Genomic DNA, 16,586 nt, shown 5'->3' on the forward strand with positions numbered 1-16,586 from the left:
AGCAATAAAGGCTGAAATCTTGTTGGTGGCAGAGACTTCAGAACTCACCACAGTTTAATGTATGGCGATTGAGAGGAAATTTAGTGCTCCATGAAGAGGTGCCAGATTGAATTAAAATCAAGCAGCTCGATTCAAACACATTAGCAATCAAATGATATAACTACTGAGATAAATGCAAAGAGAGAGGCAGAAAAAATTTCCCAGGGATTCAGGAATACTAATTAGGGAGGGAAAGACCAGCACAGACATGTTTCCTTGGAGTCTGACTTTAGATTCCAGTTCACCAATAAGACTTGATAACTTGACCCAGTAGTGATTTCACGTAGATGTTGATTCCACACTTAGACCAGCTTTGCTACTGAAAGGCATTTTCACCTGTCTCATATGTAGTAAAAATGAAAAGAAATGATGTTAAGAATGGGACTGGATATTGTGTTTTTCAAAAGGCAAAAGAAAGTAAGATTATATAAAATGCCACTCTAGGAAATAACAAGGGCCCATCTACTGTAATAGTCTATCTGCGTTCATTCTCTAAAGCCGTTAACTTTATTTTGGCTGCCATAGTACATTCATTCAGTTTCTCTGGGAAACATTTTGCAGTGATTCTAAGCCCATGATTATTAAAATTTTATATAGATTTATTAAATAAATGCATTACCTCTCCTTGCCACACCAAAATTCACATAATCTCATGAAATGTTCTCACAATTTATGAGGGTCAGTTTGACATTTCACAATCTCTCAGAGTTTAGTGTCTTTAGCAGATGTCAAGATGAAGAATTTTAAGTTTAGGAAAGAAAATGTTCGTCTTGCTTAGTTCTCTGGACTGGCAACCATTTTATGTGCCTGGGGCCTTTCTCTTGGGATCTATGACAAGAGGACATTAGTTGCTGTGTAACAACCTCCCTTACAGCAATTCTCTTTACTAAAACAGTAGCTCACTTCCCCAAGGAAGACCAAGAATATTTTGCTGTTTGCTTACATTGTTTATTATCTCTTTCTAGAAACTTTAACTAGACTTATCCTTATGCCCTTGTGTTCTCTTTACCCAACAGAGATCTAAGGTGTCACTTGTTTCAAAGTGACAATATCCTTTTGCGTTGGTTCTGTTGTGCAATGGATCACATGAACTGTGCTTCTCACTGTGTAAGTTAATAGTTGTTGTCCACGGAGTTGAAAAACAAAATTGAGTATGTGTTTTTTGTTGGATTTCTATGGCACCATTGAATCAAATGTTGCGTTTACTCTTTCTTCTTTCAGAAAATGCTGTTATTTATTTTCAGTTGTCAAGAAACAGCAAGCTTAGAAGTGGTAATTTTCCTCTGTCTGAAATATATTGTGACAAGACAGGCCAAATTACAGAAAATCAATTAGTTTCTGTTACAAGAGTCGTGTATCCAAAGTCCTGTTCTGTCTCTGGTTACTATAGCTGATGTCTGCTCCTCTCCAAAGGAATTCTTAGGAGAAAATCACCCAAAGATAGTTTCTCTAGAGCAAAATCCAGAAAAGACAAAGGCATTTCATCTCTTTGTTGATTAAGATGAGACAGAAATAATCACTTTCTTCTTATACTTTTAAACCACATAACCTTGAAAGAGCAGTTAATATTTACTTTCTGAGGCCTAAAATTTCTAAATACTACAACTTCTATATCATACTATCTATGCCTTTTGATATAAGAGAAAGGCAATAATGTTTGCCAAGCATGTGGTCTCATATAAGTCTCATCTACATCAAGAACTCTTCTCTGTTGTCCCTTAATAGAAAATCAACTAACAAATTCAGCTGGACAAATATATCTAGGCCTAAAGTTTTCGTTATTTCACAATATTATTTTTTCATAGATTTACAGTTAAACATACCTTTCTGCCGAGATAAACATTGTCCCCAAATTTGCCTTGCTTTTCTCTTGTATTTGTTTTTAAGGGAAGGGCTTTTCTTTCAAAGATTCATTTTGGTCTCAGATAACTTCTTGTATTATACCTAGCGAAACCAAAGAGATCTAAAAACAGGAGCACCAAATTTATATGTTTAAAAGTAAACAACATTTATTACTGATTTCAGACTATTAGTAATTCCATTTTCTCTATTATAGAATAGGGCAGCCATAATCAATAAAATCTTTGATTAACATTGACTTGCACTTAATCTTTTTTTTTCCTTCTCCCCAAATACCCCCAGTACATAGTTGTATATTCTAGTTGTGAGTGCCTCTGGTTGTGCTATGTGGGATGCTGCCTCAGCGTGGCCTGATGAGCGATGCCACGTCTGCGCCCAGGATTTGAACCAGCGAAACCCTGGGCTGCCGAAACGAAGCACACAAACTTAACCACTTGGCCACAGGGCCAGCTGCATGACTTACACTTAACGTAAAGCACAGATGTAGAAGAATTGTTTTAAAGAGTTGTTAAGCAACCTAAAACTTGTAGTAAGCCAAGTTATAAGTCTTGTGTTATCTAGAGCCTATAATTAATTTTTAAAAATCAAAACACTTTTAAAAATAGCCTGGTGTATTGAATTCCAGCATGGTGCTGCTTTTTGTAGAGCCATTTCTGTAAAATGCAAGTTTATTTATAGATTGTAATTGACTCTAAGATGTTACAATATAAAAGGAAATGACACTCTAGGGTCTTTGTTCAGGGCTGTGTGGGGCTCTCTTAGAATGCTCAGTTCACTCAGAGAATTGCTTTTAATCTTCAGAAGCAAAAGGAATTTTATAAATTAAAATTCTTGGCCAGATGGAATTTCCTGATTAAATTTTTAGTGTTTGGTGTTAAACATAATAATGAAAGGAAGAGTTCTGAGAGTAAACCCAATTAACATTTCATAAAATTTATTGCTGTAGCTATGGCTTACCCTTTATATTCATGATTTCCATCCATCGTCTTCCTGGGCAACTTGACTGTCTTGAAAAACTGAGCATAGCCAACTTATCTCCCTCCTTCTCTCTGTTCCTTCTTTCTCTTCTTTGCTCAGCTTTCTTCTCCATCTATTCATTGAGTCCTTCCTAGGCTACAGGCACCATTTTAAGGCTTACTTTTTGCTATTTTTTAGGGATTTTGGTAGAAAGAATATTTTTTAACAGCCTGTAATAGTAAGTCACTGCTGCTAGAGTGGTGTCACTCTTGTTGTACAAGAGACTCTTAATTCCATCTGTAATCAGAGACTAGTTTATAATTTTATAAACACTAGTTTTTGTGATGTTAAAAGCAAAGGTGGACATTCTCCTTGTATTTTTTTCAATTTCAGTTTTATTGAGGTATAATTGACAAATAAAATTACAAGATATCGAAAGTGTACCTCATGATGATTTGATACACATATACATTATGAAAGGATTCCCACAATCCAATTAATTAACACATCCATCACCTCAGATATTTACTTTTCGAGGGGGTGGGGTGGTGAGAACATTTAAGCTCTACTCTTTTAGCAAATTTCAATTATACAATTATCAATTACGGTCACCATGTTATACACTAGATCTTCAGACCTTATTCATCTTATAACTGAAAGTTTGTACGTTTTTTCCAACCTCTCCCTACTTCTTCCACTCCTAAGTCCCTGGAAACCACTTTCTACTCTCTGTTTTTGTGAGTTCAACTTCTTTTTTTAAAATTCCACGTGTAGGTGATACCATGCAGTATTTGTCTTTCTTTGCATGGTTTATTTCACTTAGTCTAATGCCCTCCAGTTTCATCCATGTTGTTGCAAATGACGGGATTTTTTCTTTCTATTTTAAGGCTGAATAATATTTTATTGTATATATATATATATATATCACATTTTCTTTATTCATTCATCCATCAGTGGGCCCTTAAGTTGTTTCCATAATTTGGCTATTGTGAATAATGCTTCAATGAACATGGGAGTACAGATATCTTTTCAAGATAATGATTTTGTTTTCATTGGATATATACCCAGAAGTGGGATTGCTGGATCATATGGTAGTTCTATTTTTAGTTCTTGAGGAACCTCCACTTTCTTACAGCAGTCAGATGTTCCCATTCCCACTCAAGATAACTATATTCATTTGGATATGTGGGTATTGCAAAGACAAACTTTTGAAAAGAGAATCTGCCCCACTAGACTGAGATTCTTGAGGACAAGAACCATACATTTCATGTTTCATGTCCTTTCAGTTCTCAGAGTTATGCTAGCTGTGCTGGCCACCATCTCCCCACTGCTCCTGCAAATTATTTCCCCTTCTCCGCCCACTCTATCCATATGACTATGTTAGAGATTGCCAAGCTGATCTAGGACTCCATGCCAGGGCTGGCTACATAATTTATGGGATACAGTACAAATTAAAGTGCAGAATCACTTGTTCAAAAATTATTAAGAATTTCTAGATGGCAACAGCAGAGCATTAAGCCAGCATGGGACTCTTCTAAGCATAGGTCCTTGTGTGATTACACAGGTTGCATGCCCATGAAGCCAGGTCTACTCTACACACACAAGAACATACACACAGAGCCATGGTACATTGGTTCCTGGGGGAAGGGAATATCTCACCCAAATAAGAGCAATCAGCCGTTTCCTGGTTTATTTGTTTGTTTGTTTGTTTGTACTAGAACTAAGAAAAAAAGTTTGTCCGGTTGGGTAAAACTGAGAACCTATTAGCAGTCTTGTTTTCAGCCATGTGAAGACAGCCATCGACATGCCAAACGCACATCCCTCTAGTCTACCTTAGACATGTGCAGGGGAATTTTGTGCATGAATCAAATACCATCTAAGGTCCTGATAGCCTGCTAGTGTCCGTGTGCCCCTGCAACTTACTATCCACTAGCTTTGAGGCTCAGGAGGCTGGATCAGATGACCTCTGGTGCCATTTTCAAGATCCGTAATTCTCTGAGTCTATAATCAGATTCTGTAAGACTGGCTTCATCTATAAGCATAATGTGTAGGAATACAGAAGAGTGTGTGATTACTCAATTGCTCTGCATAGGTTCATAGAACAATCATTTGCTTAGGCTTTGATAGTGTAGTGACCACTGAGATAAATAACTTGTCCCTTTAAGGCTGGCCATTAGCCAAGGCAATTTTTTAGCAAGGTGATTTTGAATGCCTCCTTGGGGGGCAATCACTTAAGCCTAAGGAAAGAAGACCTCATACCCTGGGGAACCGCGGTCTCCACAGTTTCGGTCTCTTTCTCCTTTTCCCGGTAGTATAGCTCCAAAGGATTTTCTCGAAGAGGATTTATAAAACACTAATAAATGAATAAATGTTGGCTCCTGGCAGACCTCTTAACTGGCATTCTTCTGGGAGCTAATTTTAAAAGGCAACTTTCAGAGCAGGACATAGTAATTTTCCATGGACTGGGGGCTGGGCTTTGGTACTATCTGAGTTTTTTCTATCACCGTATTAGTCAGACTCTTTGAGGAGAGAAACAAAGATCAGAATTAAACGAATGCTGTAAATAAAGTTTGAATTGAACAAGTGGTTACTTCTCAAGCATGCACAGAAACCTAGGGGAAACAGCTGGATTTATTGTACTATCCTAACTATTTTGAAATAAAAATGTATACAGACTGAAATGTGTTCCAGTGAGAAATAAGCAATTCCTCAAATATCCCTGAAATATAGGGTCCTAGATACAGAACAGCTTGTTGCAGAGTAATATTTAAGCAAGTTATCATTCCTAGGAAGACTTTTTTGTTTCTGTCACCTCTTCGTAAATTTATAGATGAAGATGCTGGCCCCCCAGCATGGTGAAGACTCATATTTTCAGAGTGCGTACCAAGATACGCCCAGACCTCTTTTTTCCTGATCATGGCTGGGTTGATAGCCAGAGCCCTGCTTCTGTACACTGCCTCAGAGGTGAGAAATTGATATGTGTCATAATGATGACTTGCTCTTACATTAATATTTTTAGTTCCTTCAGTTGAATACAATTTAGCTTTTTATCTCCTAAGCAAAAACAGAATAAAGCTAAGGTGAGAGCCATAAGCCTGGAAGGGAAAGCAAGCGTGCAAAGGCAGCCCCTAAGGGAAGGCTCTTCTACAAATGTCCAGAAGACTATGTCCATATGTCTTTCTGGAACTTTTGCCAACATAGTCACAGGATCAAAATTACTTCTTCGTGGGCATTATGCAGTGTCACATCTTACAGAGCCAAAGGAATAAATTTCAGACATGCAGAACACACATCCCTTCAGCGTCTCTCAGGCAGGCTGTCAACCCCATAGCATTAATGCACAAATCAAAAAGGGCAGCCAGACCCTTAAGATTTTTCCGGCTAACCTATTCCTTACTGTCTGCCTTCCTAAAGCAGTGGAGTGAAAAACCTACAGCCAGGCCTTTGTCATGGACGCTGCCCTCCCTCATGCAGGCACTCCTAGACTAGAAAAAAATCGGGTAAGAGAGGGAGCTGGAAATAGAGGAAAGAGATTTTGTCAGGCAGAGGAGAAAGAAGTCATATATTCAAGAACTCTCTAGTAAAGGACCTCCACAAAAATTTGGACTGGTGCTGCCTGTCCTTTAACTGGCCAGAAAAGCATATTCCAAATGCCACACCTTTTTCTCCTCAATGTTCTTCTCTTTCTCTTCCTCCCTATGGTCTGTCCTCCACAGCTGAATGCTTCTGAATGTTTTCACTCTTACAAACAGTATGATTCCTGTCAAACCACAGCTTAAACTTTTCAGAAAAGCTCTTGAGCTTTCATTTCTGTAACCAAGATCAGCAATCTGTCATGTACAGTGGCGTTTCCAACTGACTGCTGGAAATCTCCACCTGGATGCCCTGTCAGCACCTTGAAATCAACATGTCCACAATCTCAGCATCTTGCCTCCTGGATGTAATGTTCTGTCCCTGGACTTTTTCCTGTTAATAATAAACCACTCTGAGTCATTCTGGCTACAAACATTGAACTTACATGTGAATATTGCCTCTCCTGTACTGTCACATGTGTTTGGTGATCACCAGGTTTCTGGCATTCGTGACTAAGTGGAGATGATGCCTCCTTAGGAAAATAAACAGATGTGTGGGAGAGGATACTAAGTGCACTTTTGGACACGTTGAGTTCAAGATGTTAGTGGGATATCTAAGTATCCACCAAGGAGGCTAGACTGGAAATATAAATTTGGGAGTCATAAGAAGACAAGTGATGGTTAAGACCATGAGAATGATTGAGTTACCTGAGATGGGATGTGCATGTGTGTGTGTGTGTGTATTCCTGAGAGCAAAAATGAGGTTTCTGGATCAGAGGCAGAGTTATTCTAACTGTATGGGTTCCTCATATTCCACTCTCCCTTTCCAGGTCAATGTGATGAAAGTCAGATGTCAGCCTGCGTGTGCACAAGGTTTTTTGCATTATAAAAGATGGACTTCAAAATTATGAATTGGGAACCAGTCACAAAGATTATCTCATATGTTTTCCTCTAGACGTTTTATAGTTTAGGTTTTACATTTTGGTCTATGATACATTTTGAGTTAATTTTTGTGTATGGTATAAGGTATGGATCAAAGGTCTTGTCTTTTTTAATGGATATTTGATTGTTCCAGCACCATTTGTGGAAAAGACTATTGTTTTTCTGCAGAATTGCTTTTGCATCATTGTAAAAAAATAAGTTGATTATGTATATGTGGATCTATTTCTGGACTCCATTTTGTCCTAGTGACTTTTATGTCTGTCTTTACATCAGTACAACACTGTGTTGATTATTATAGCTTTATAATAAACCTTGACATTGGTTTTAGTTCTCCAATTTTGTTCTTCTTTTTCAAAGTTGTTTTGGCTCTTCTAAGTCCTTTGTGTTTCCATATAAATTTTAGAATCAGTTTGTCAATTTCTACATAAGACTGTTGGGATTTTGATTGAGATTGCATTGAATCTGTAGATAAACTTGTGGACTGCTGACATTTAACAATATTGAGTCTTTATTTAGTTCTTTAATTTCTCTCAGCAATGTTTTCAGTGTACATGTCTGGTAGAATTTTGTCAGCTTTATCCCTAATTATGTTATATTTTTGGTGCTATTGTAAATGATATTGTTTTAATTTTGGATAGTTTGTCACTAGTATATAGAAACATAACTGATTTTTTTGCATATTGCATTCTACAAACTTACTAAAAATCATTTATTAGTTTATTAGCTTTGTTGTAGATTCCATCAGATTTTCTACATGGACAATCATGTTGTCTGCAAATAAAATCAGTTTTACTTTTTCCCTTTCCAGATGCATTTTTGTCTTGCTTTATTGCACCAACTAGAAATTCTAGGACAAATCGGAACAGAAGTCATGAGAATGTACATTCTTGCTTTGTTCTTAATCTTAAGGAGAAAGTTTGTTTATATATATTTACCCATTTAGTTACTAGTTCCAGCACTCCTTGATTCTTTGTGTAGATACATATTTCCATTGGTTATCATTTTCCTTCTGCCTGAAGGACTTCCTTTACCCTTTCTTATAGTCCAGGTCAGCTGATGAGGAATGATTGCAGCATTTCCATGTAAACAAAAAAGGCTTTATTTTGCCTTTATTATTAAATATTATTATTATCAATTTTTTTTTTTTGCTGAGTGTAGAATTCTAGACTGACAGTTTTTTTCTCTAGCTGATTTTAAGATTTTTCTCTTTATCACTGGCTTTGAGCAATTTTATTTGATGTGCCTTGTACTTGAGATGTATTTATCTTCTTAGATCTGTGGATTTATAGGTTTTACCAGATACGGAAAATTTTCAGCTATTATTTCTTCAAATATTTTTTTGGTTCACCTCCTCCTTCTCCCTCCTCTCCTTCAGGGATTCCAGTTTCATAGATATTAGGCCCCTTAATGATATCCCACAGCTTCCTGAGAGTCTTTTCATTTTTTAAATTTCCTTTTTCTTTGTGCATTTTTATTTGGATAGTTTTTATTACTATTTTTTCAAACCACTAATCTTACTTTCTGTAATGTCTCATCTGTCGTAAGTTCCATCCAGCGTATTCTTCATCTCAGACACACCTTTAGCAATGAGGTCTGTGAGGAAGGAGCATCATTCCTCAGGTGAACATTCAGGGTCCTAAAGAAGTTTTCCAAAGTGCGGATCTGGCAGCCCTTTTCTTCATGCATTTGCTGACCTTCCCTTCTTTCAGTTTTAATTTTTATCCAGGGCACACATACATGGTTTAATAAGCCAGGCAGATACTTAAAATATATGTACTAGTTAGAATTAGTTTCAGCTCCATTTAACAGAAATCCAAAATAACGGTGTCTTAAATATATAAGGTTTATTCTTTCATAGTAAAAGCTGTCGAGTGCCCAGGGCTTGTTTGGCAGTTCCTGAAGTTATCCGAAAGATAAGCTCCTTCTAGCTTTCTGCTTCTCTGGCCTTAGTCACAATAAGCTCCAGCCATTCATGTCTGCATTCCAGGCAACGGAAGGAAGAAAGAGGGAAGGACAAAAGCCATGTCATACTCAACACTTCTGCTTACGTCTCATTGGCCAGAATGAAGTCACATTGCCACTTGAGCTGCAAGAGTGACTGAGGAACGTGGCGTTTGATCTGGGCACGCTGCTCTCCTGAATAAAATTGAGATTCTATTACCAAGGAAAAAGGGAAGAATCGAAGCTAACAACATTTCTGTCATAGTTTCTAAAAAGAACTGTGTCCTCTGACCATCTTCTAACTCATCCCGATTCCCATTTCCTAGAGGTAACTATTTTTAACTCTTTTATCTGTTTCCCCAGCATTTACCTTCATATTCAGACAAAAACAACAACATTGTGCTGCTAATTCTTTTCTTGTTTTAAATATTATCTGTTTATTTTACTATGGAAAATGAGAAGTTTGCCTCTCTTGCAGCCTTATGCAAATACCATTCCCATTCCCTTCACCCATTCTTGCAATATAATTGTCATAATCTTATTCACTCAATACTCAATGTTTATATTGTTATGAGCATATCAATATGAATCAAAGTTGTGTTATGTAGTATATTGTAGTTACATATCATTTTTTTAATTTTTAATTTTGACTGAATTACGTTTTCCTTTGCTTAGTTTTATACATCCCTAATTTATTCCTGAGCTCTTAATTTAAGTGTAAATTGCATCTCAGTACAGCCAAACATATATTTACCTATCAATTTCACCTTTGTTTTAGAGACATGCTTCTGGGATCCTCTGTTTCCTGTTGTTCTGATCTGGGCTGGTTGCTCCCTGGTCCTGATACAGAACTGTCTTCTTGAACAATCCTATCATTATCCTGGGGATTTCCTTCACTTGGTGAAATGTTTTGCATCTCCTATTTCCTTGATCCCATCCTATGTCTTCTTTCCTGATTTGTTTCCTTGTTTCATAAGGCGTATTCTCTTGTAGCTTCTTGAGAAAGGACACATTAGCAGTAAATCTTTTTGAGAAGCATCTCTGATAGCATCTTTGATCTAACCTCATACTTGATTGATAATTTGGATGGGCTTAAAGTTCTAGGCTGGAAATAATTTCCTCCAGATTTTTTTTTCTTTTTCCTCTAGACTTTATAAAGACATTGTTCCATTCTAGTTTTCAGTGTTACTATTGAGAAGCGCTATGCCAATCTGCTTCTCAACCCTTTTATGCTGTCTGCTTTTTTTCTTTGGATGCTTTTTGGATCTTCTCTTTCTTCCTAGTGTTCCAAAATCTCATAACAATGTCTCTTTATGTAGATTTTTAAAAATCTATTAAGCTGGGTGTTCCATTGACTAGCTCAATCTAAAAATTTCTACCATTCGGTTCTGGATAAAAATTTTGAATTAGTTTTTTGGTAATTCTCTGTTCTCTCTTCCCAGTGCTCCTATTTTTCAGATGTTGGGCCTCTTAGATTGATCTCCTCTTTCAGTATCTTTGTTATTGTGGGTTTATGCTCTGCTTAGGCATTTTCTGTCATTTTTATATAATTTCAAGAAGGAGTAATGGTAAATACATGTGTCCAGTCCTCTGTATTTAACTGGAATGCTCTGATCTCTTTTCAGATGTTTTTATGGCAGGTAGGGAAGCTAACATAGAAATCCACATGGTCCCTCTGAGATGAGAGACAGATTTCCTTTTGTTGGTCTGATTCTCCCACCTATCAAACTTTGCTTCAGGATGTTTACACAAAGTAGAAACAAAGGCAAGTAAATGAGAGTAGAGCAGGACCAGGTGCAAGCCCCTTGGGCGTGTTATTCACTCTCTCTCTCTCAACGCATACTCATTTCAGAAATAAGGGACAATAATGCCCACCTTTTATAGCTTAGGTTATTGGGACAATCAAACGAAGGCATGTAAATGAACATTATTGGAAAATGTATAGTGGTATGTTAATGTGAAACATTATAACTCTCAGAAAATACAACAGAACCTGCTAATAAGACTTAATTAGGACTTCTTGTTGCTCTTTTTGACCAGGGCAAGCTAAATAAAGCAAGAATAGAAAAAAACAAGAGTCAGGTAAGATACTATTCAAGGTCAGTGGAAAGGAAGGTCACAGAGGAAGCTCTGGGCAGTGGATGGTGCGCAGGCCTTTGAGACAGACAGACAGACAAGGTTTACACCCTGATTTCAGAATTTTCTGGGCCATCCATAAATGTCTTTGTCTGCAAAATGAGGAACATAAAGCCTACCTTATAGTGTTGTTATATGAAATAGACTTACAGAGATAGAAACAAACGTAAAGCCCCTGGCACATAGCTGGCATTCAATCCTTGTAGCAATTATCAGTGGTTAGGTGTCTGCTGGTTGGAGCCAGGCTGTCTGGGTTCTGTCTTATCGTACCATTTAAGATTTGTGATTTGGGGCAAATTACTCTACCTCTCTGGGCCTGTTTCCTCATCTGTAAGATGGGATAGTAACAGTAGCTACCTTAAAGAGTGGTTATGAGTATTAAGTAAGTTAGTCAATGGAAAATGTCTAGAATGGAGTTTTGGCACATAATCACCACTCAGTAAATATTAGCTATTATTATTGTTATTAGCTACTGAATAATAAAGCAACTGTTTCAACCATGCATTGAGTCCAAATAAAGCCACAGATGTAATTTAATTTGTGTGCTAAAATAAAGTTGCACATAATAAATAGAGATGACTTGTCCTGGCATCGGGTGGCTCATTATCTAAAGGGCCTCCAGTCCTATGTCCCTGGTCCCAAAGGTCCTTAAGCCAGGGATGGCTAGAGTGAGAACATTTGAAGACATTCTGATGTCAGGGCTCTGGGCCAAGTCCTGATTCTGCCCTGAAAAGTAGAAGCCCTAAATTGGGAAACAACAAGGGGAAGAGGCGGGGTGCATTATCTCCTAATCAGCCTTCCTGACCTTGTGGGCATCCCCGAATAGCTTCGGACAGTATGGCCTTTCCATTTGGTGCCCAAACTGAGAACTTATAGAAAGTATTGAACTTTGCCCTCCTGACTTCAAATATTCTGCTACTAGTTGCCTACCCCAACCAATGACTAGATTGACTGTGGAGCCCTCCTAAGCCACTCACCAGCCCCGACTTTACCCCAGCTTGCCTTTGACACTAAGCTGCCTCTGGCTTGGGACTGCCAGCTTCATGCTCTGGAGTGGTTCCAAATTATAAGGAGGGCAGCATTGCCCAAGTGCTCAATGAATATTTGTTGAATGAATAACTAATCAGTGGGGGGTAATACAGTGAATATATCTGTGTTTGTAGCATAGCATATATATGATACATGGAGGTAATACATAGCTTCTGTGTTTTTTTTTTTTTTTTTGGAGGAAGATTAGCTCTCAGCTAACTACTGCCAGTCCTCTTCTTTTTGCCGAGGAAGCCTGGCCCTGAGCTAACATCCGTGCCCATCTTCCTCTAGTTTATACGTGGGACGCCTACCACAGTATGGCTGCCAAGCAGTGCCATGTGCGCACCCGGGATCCGAACCAGCGAACCCCGGGCCGCCTAGAAGCGGAACATGCGAACTTAAACGCTGCGCCACCGGGCCGGCCCGAGTAGCTTCTGTTTTTAAAGGTAATATCTCATGTTTGCTACCCTCCCCTAGGCTCATGTTCTTGCATTGTTGTGGTTTAGTGTTTGTGTCTCTTGTAAAAGACTGTGAACCTCTTGAAGGCATGGGACTTATTTTTCTCACCTATAATACTTGAGGAGTGGATGAATGAATGAATCTATCCACTCGACAAATATTTGCTGAACTCCGAACAGTGATCTGGAGATATAGCAACGCTCAAGACAGATGAGGTCTGTGATCTCATGGAGCTTACATTTTAGAGGAGGAGACAATCCATAAATGAGTAAATGAACAAGGTAATTTCAGATAGTGAATGCAATAAACCCCTCATAAATTCCATCAGTGCAAATTTCTTTGGCATTTTCTCATAAGGAAAACGTAGTGTGTAATTTGGCCCTGAGTGCCTTCTCTGGGCAACAGATCTCTACAGAGAGAAGAAGTATAGAGTGCAAGGATTTATCTAAATTACTAAACTGTAATGATCTAGTCCTCCAAAATGAGACAAGCGGCAGCACTGCTTAAGTGTTTTAGCTTGGCCTGCAATTTGCTAATCAGAGGCTGGAGGTGACATGCCATAAAACTACACAGGCTTTTAACTGATAGGTTTACAGAAGGTTCAGCAGCAAATCTGTGGTCTGTAATTGAAGTTTAAAGGCACAGATCTCAGGTCATTTAAATAAAAAGCTCAATATTGCTTCCACCTTCTCCCTTTTCTAAAAATTGAAGGAAAACATCTGTCTCAGAAATAATCTGATACCGGTCTGTAACTCCCAGTGAAGAAAAAAATTGAGAACTATTGACAACCAAGTCCTTACCCATAGCACTTTTAACTTATAAGTGTATGTAAGAAAAATTCTTTCTTAAAAACATGATAAATGTATTTTGGAAATACAACTCTATGTGTCTAAATGACAAAAGGAAAGCAAACTTAATTAGCCTAGACCAAATTTCACCCTTTGATACACACAGGTAACTCCCACTGAGATAATTATACAAAAGCTAAGGCTGTGTTTGGATCTCAGAATAATATGTTTTTTCTCAAGAGCCGCAGTTGATCTTTAGCATGTGTGCGTGTTCTCTGTACATAGTGTTTGTAAGTAAGTGTAGTGTGTCTGTGTCTCTATCTACTGCCTAGGAAAAGAAGGGTTTTGAAAACTGAATGACTGAGTAGAAATTAGGGCTAACAGGATGAGTACTCACTTTCCTTCTTGTTAAATGATTTCAGCTTGTGGCCTTCAGAAAAGCTTATGTTTTAGAGGTTTGTGTGTGTGTGCACATGCGTATGAGGATCCTCCTCTCATCCTCTGTGATTAGAGTCTATAGGTGGCCAAGAAGTGGGATAAATAGGAAATGGAGCCAGGAAACCGAAATGTCACCAAATAGGGTGCTTCCACGAGTGCTTCCCTCCACCAGCATTGCTTGGTTTCCTTTCTGACCTCTGTTCTGTAGAAGCTGAACCGAGGAAGGAGCAGAAGGAAATAAGAAAGGCTACTGCTTATCTTCCACAACCATAGTCCTCATGTTCAAAATAAAGCTTCAGAATCTTGGGATGAAGAGCATTGACATTTTGGGGGAGGGGTGTACTTTTAACTTTGTATTAAGTCAAATTCTGTGATGTGATACAAATAAATTACACATTTCATCCTACACATCCATGAAAATAGTGAGAATAAATTATCCAAAGAGATTACTCCTTAGAAAAGAGCTGTTATACAATTTCTACTCTTGCCCTTAATGTTTCACTTAGATTGATATTCAGAATGTTATCAGAACACATTGATCCAAGTGAGATACTGCCCGAGAATCTCAGTTATCGTTTACTTTCCTTATATACTTCCACATGCATTTATGAAGCTGAAGGAAGCACATGTGTGCAAATAGACAGACAGACGAACACATGATGCTGTGTCTCATGCAGTGCAATCCTATTGACAGGCTAGTTTCTAGTAGGTGCCCAGTCAGTTGGTTTCACAGCTTAGCTATTCATCGTCAGACAGGGGGTCTGTGTTTCCCCCATGCACTTCCAGTTTGCAGAATAGTGCCAGACTGGCATCTTGTCTTGTGACTTGATAACAGATTCCATTAATAGCACATCCAGTGGTACTCACATCCAGTCCCACTCAGTGTGGGAGGGAATCTGGCAATTAGTGCCAGCCTGAAGAACTGCAAGGATTGGGGTACACACGTGCCTGGTCACGTATAAGGAGGCGACAGTGAATTCACACCCTTTGCGTGCACAAGGAATTGCAAAAGGGAGTTTTGAAACTGAAAAGATGAGGGAGGATAATGGGTAAAGACTTTCCTGATAGCTGCCATCCTCACTTTGTGAAATCTGGGGTGAAACAAAATCACCATTGTTTCATGAGGTTGGGACCATGCCTAGCTCTGTGCTCTATTTATCCCTCAGCACATTGCTAGTTCTCAATGATTATCATTATCATTATTAATGATGGTAATACTTGACAACATGGTAAATAACTTGAAAAGAGCTAGTTTCCTGAAGAAAAAAAATGTCACTGTAATAATAGCTCTTTTACACCGTAATAAATAGCACATTTGTGTCTTGGTATTTTAAATTATGTCTTTGTTTGCCGAGGCTGGAGGGCATAGGGTGCAATTTTGAAATCCAATAAGTGAACAAATGAATTAGCATTAGGAAAAGGGGACATGTTAATCAAAACCAGCCATTTGGACTTCGGGTCCTTAATTGCATGTAAATTTTCTGTTTTACTTCTTTCTTTCTAATATCACTTATTTCTGGATTTGCAGAGCTAGCGTTATCCGTAAGAGGATGAGAATGTTGCTTACTGGGTGCTGAGGTTTTAGGCTATGCCACATAAAATAACTCATAAAGGAATACCCTTTAATAGATGTGAAGCTGAAAAGGCAAATGTACCAGAAGCAAGGACTGAGAAGGACCCTGCAAGCTCCTGACTCACCCAGCTTCTCTCTGACTTTGATCAGTCGATAGTAGGAGCAAGAAGACAGACCTGGATAACCAGCCTCTGAAAAACAGAAGGTTAATATGTTTTTTTCCAGGAGACTTGCCAAAGATCCTGCTCAATAGTCTGATTGAGAAAAATTTATGTGTTTCCCCCTACCTGTATCTTGAAACATTTTCCTGCATGGTAAATATATTTACCTTGGTAAATAATTTCAATTAAACTGGAATTAGAAAAAAAAAATAACATTTTCTGCAATGTGAAACAATAGCTCAAACTTTTTTGCCTCTCCTCTTTCTGTGATTTACAATGACATCTAATACTGGAATAAAAACTCGAATATGATCTATGAAGCTTGAAGTGCATTTCTTTTAGAAATGGTTTGGCGTGAATGTATTTGTGCAACCGAACTCATTTGTTTTAAAAGATGGCAGAGTAAATTTTAACTAGAAAACCCCTTGGAATTCCAAATACACATTCTCTGGGGGTATTCCTTTATTTTAAGAATCTGGTACAAAAAGATAGGAATCCGTTTCAACTAAGAAAGCCTTTCTTGAATTAACAGCTTGGTAGATAAAGTGTCTTCTTGGTGGAAGCACTAATAATGAAGATGATAATATCTCCTTGAGCAACATCCCCCTTTCTCCACTGAGCACCAGTAGCTGGCTGTACTACATCTACAGCTTATGAATTTACCTTGCTCCCTGATGCCTCATTTCCTTGG

General features: G+C 38.1%; 1 long non-coding RNA gene across 1 annotated transcript; it reads left to right on the forward strand.

The window, feature by feature from the left end:
* The first annotated feature begins 9,461 nt into the window (after positions 1–9,461).
* LOC139044791 (uncharacterized) lies at positions 9,462–16,213 on the forward strand. The gene is made up of 3 exons (XR_011501962.1): positions 9,462–9,639; positions 12,768–12,922; positions 15,690–16,213. It is a non-coding gene; the product is annotated as an uncharacterized lncRNA (long non-coding RNA).
* Positions 16,214–16,586: the final 373 nt, after the last annotated feature.

Source organism: Equus asinus, chromosome 3 (genome assembly GCF_041296235.1).
Source record: "Equus asinus isolate D_3611 breed Donkey chromosome 3, EquAss-T2T_v2, whole genome shotgun sequence".
In the NCBI taxonomy this organism is placed as follows: Eukaryota; Metazoa; Chordata; class Mammalia; order Perissodactyla; family Equidae; genus Equus; species Equus asinus.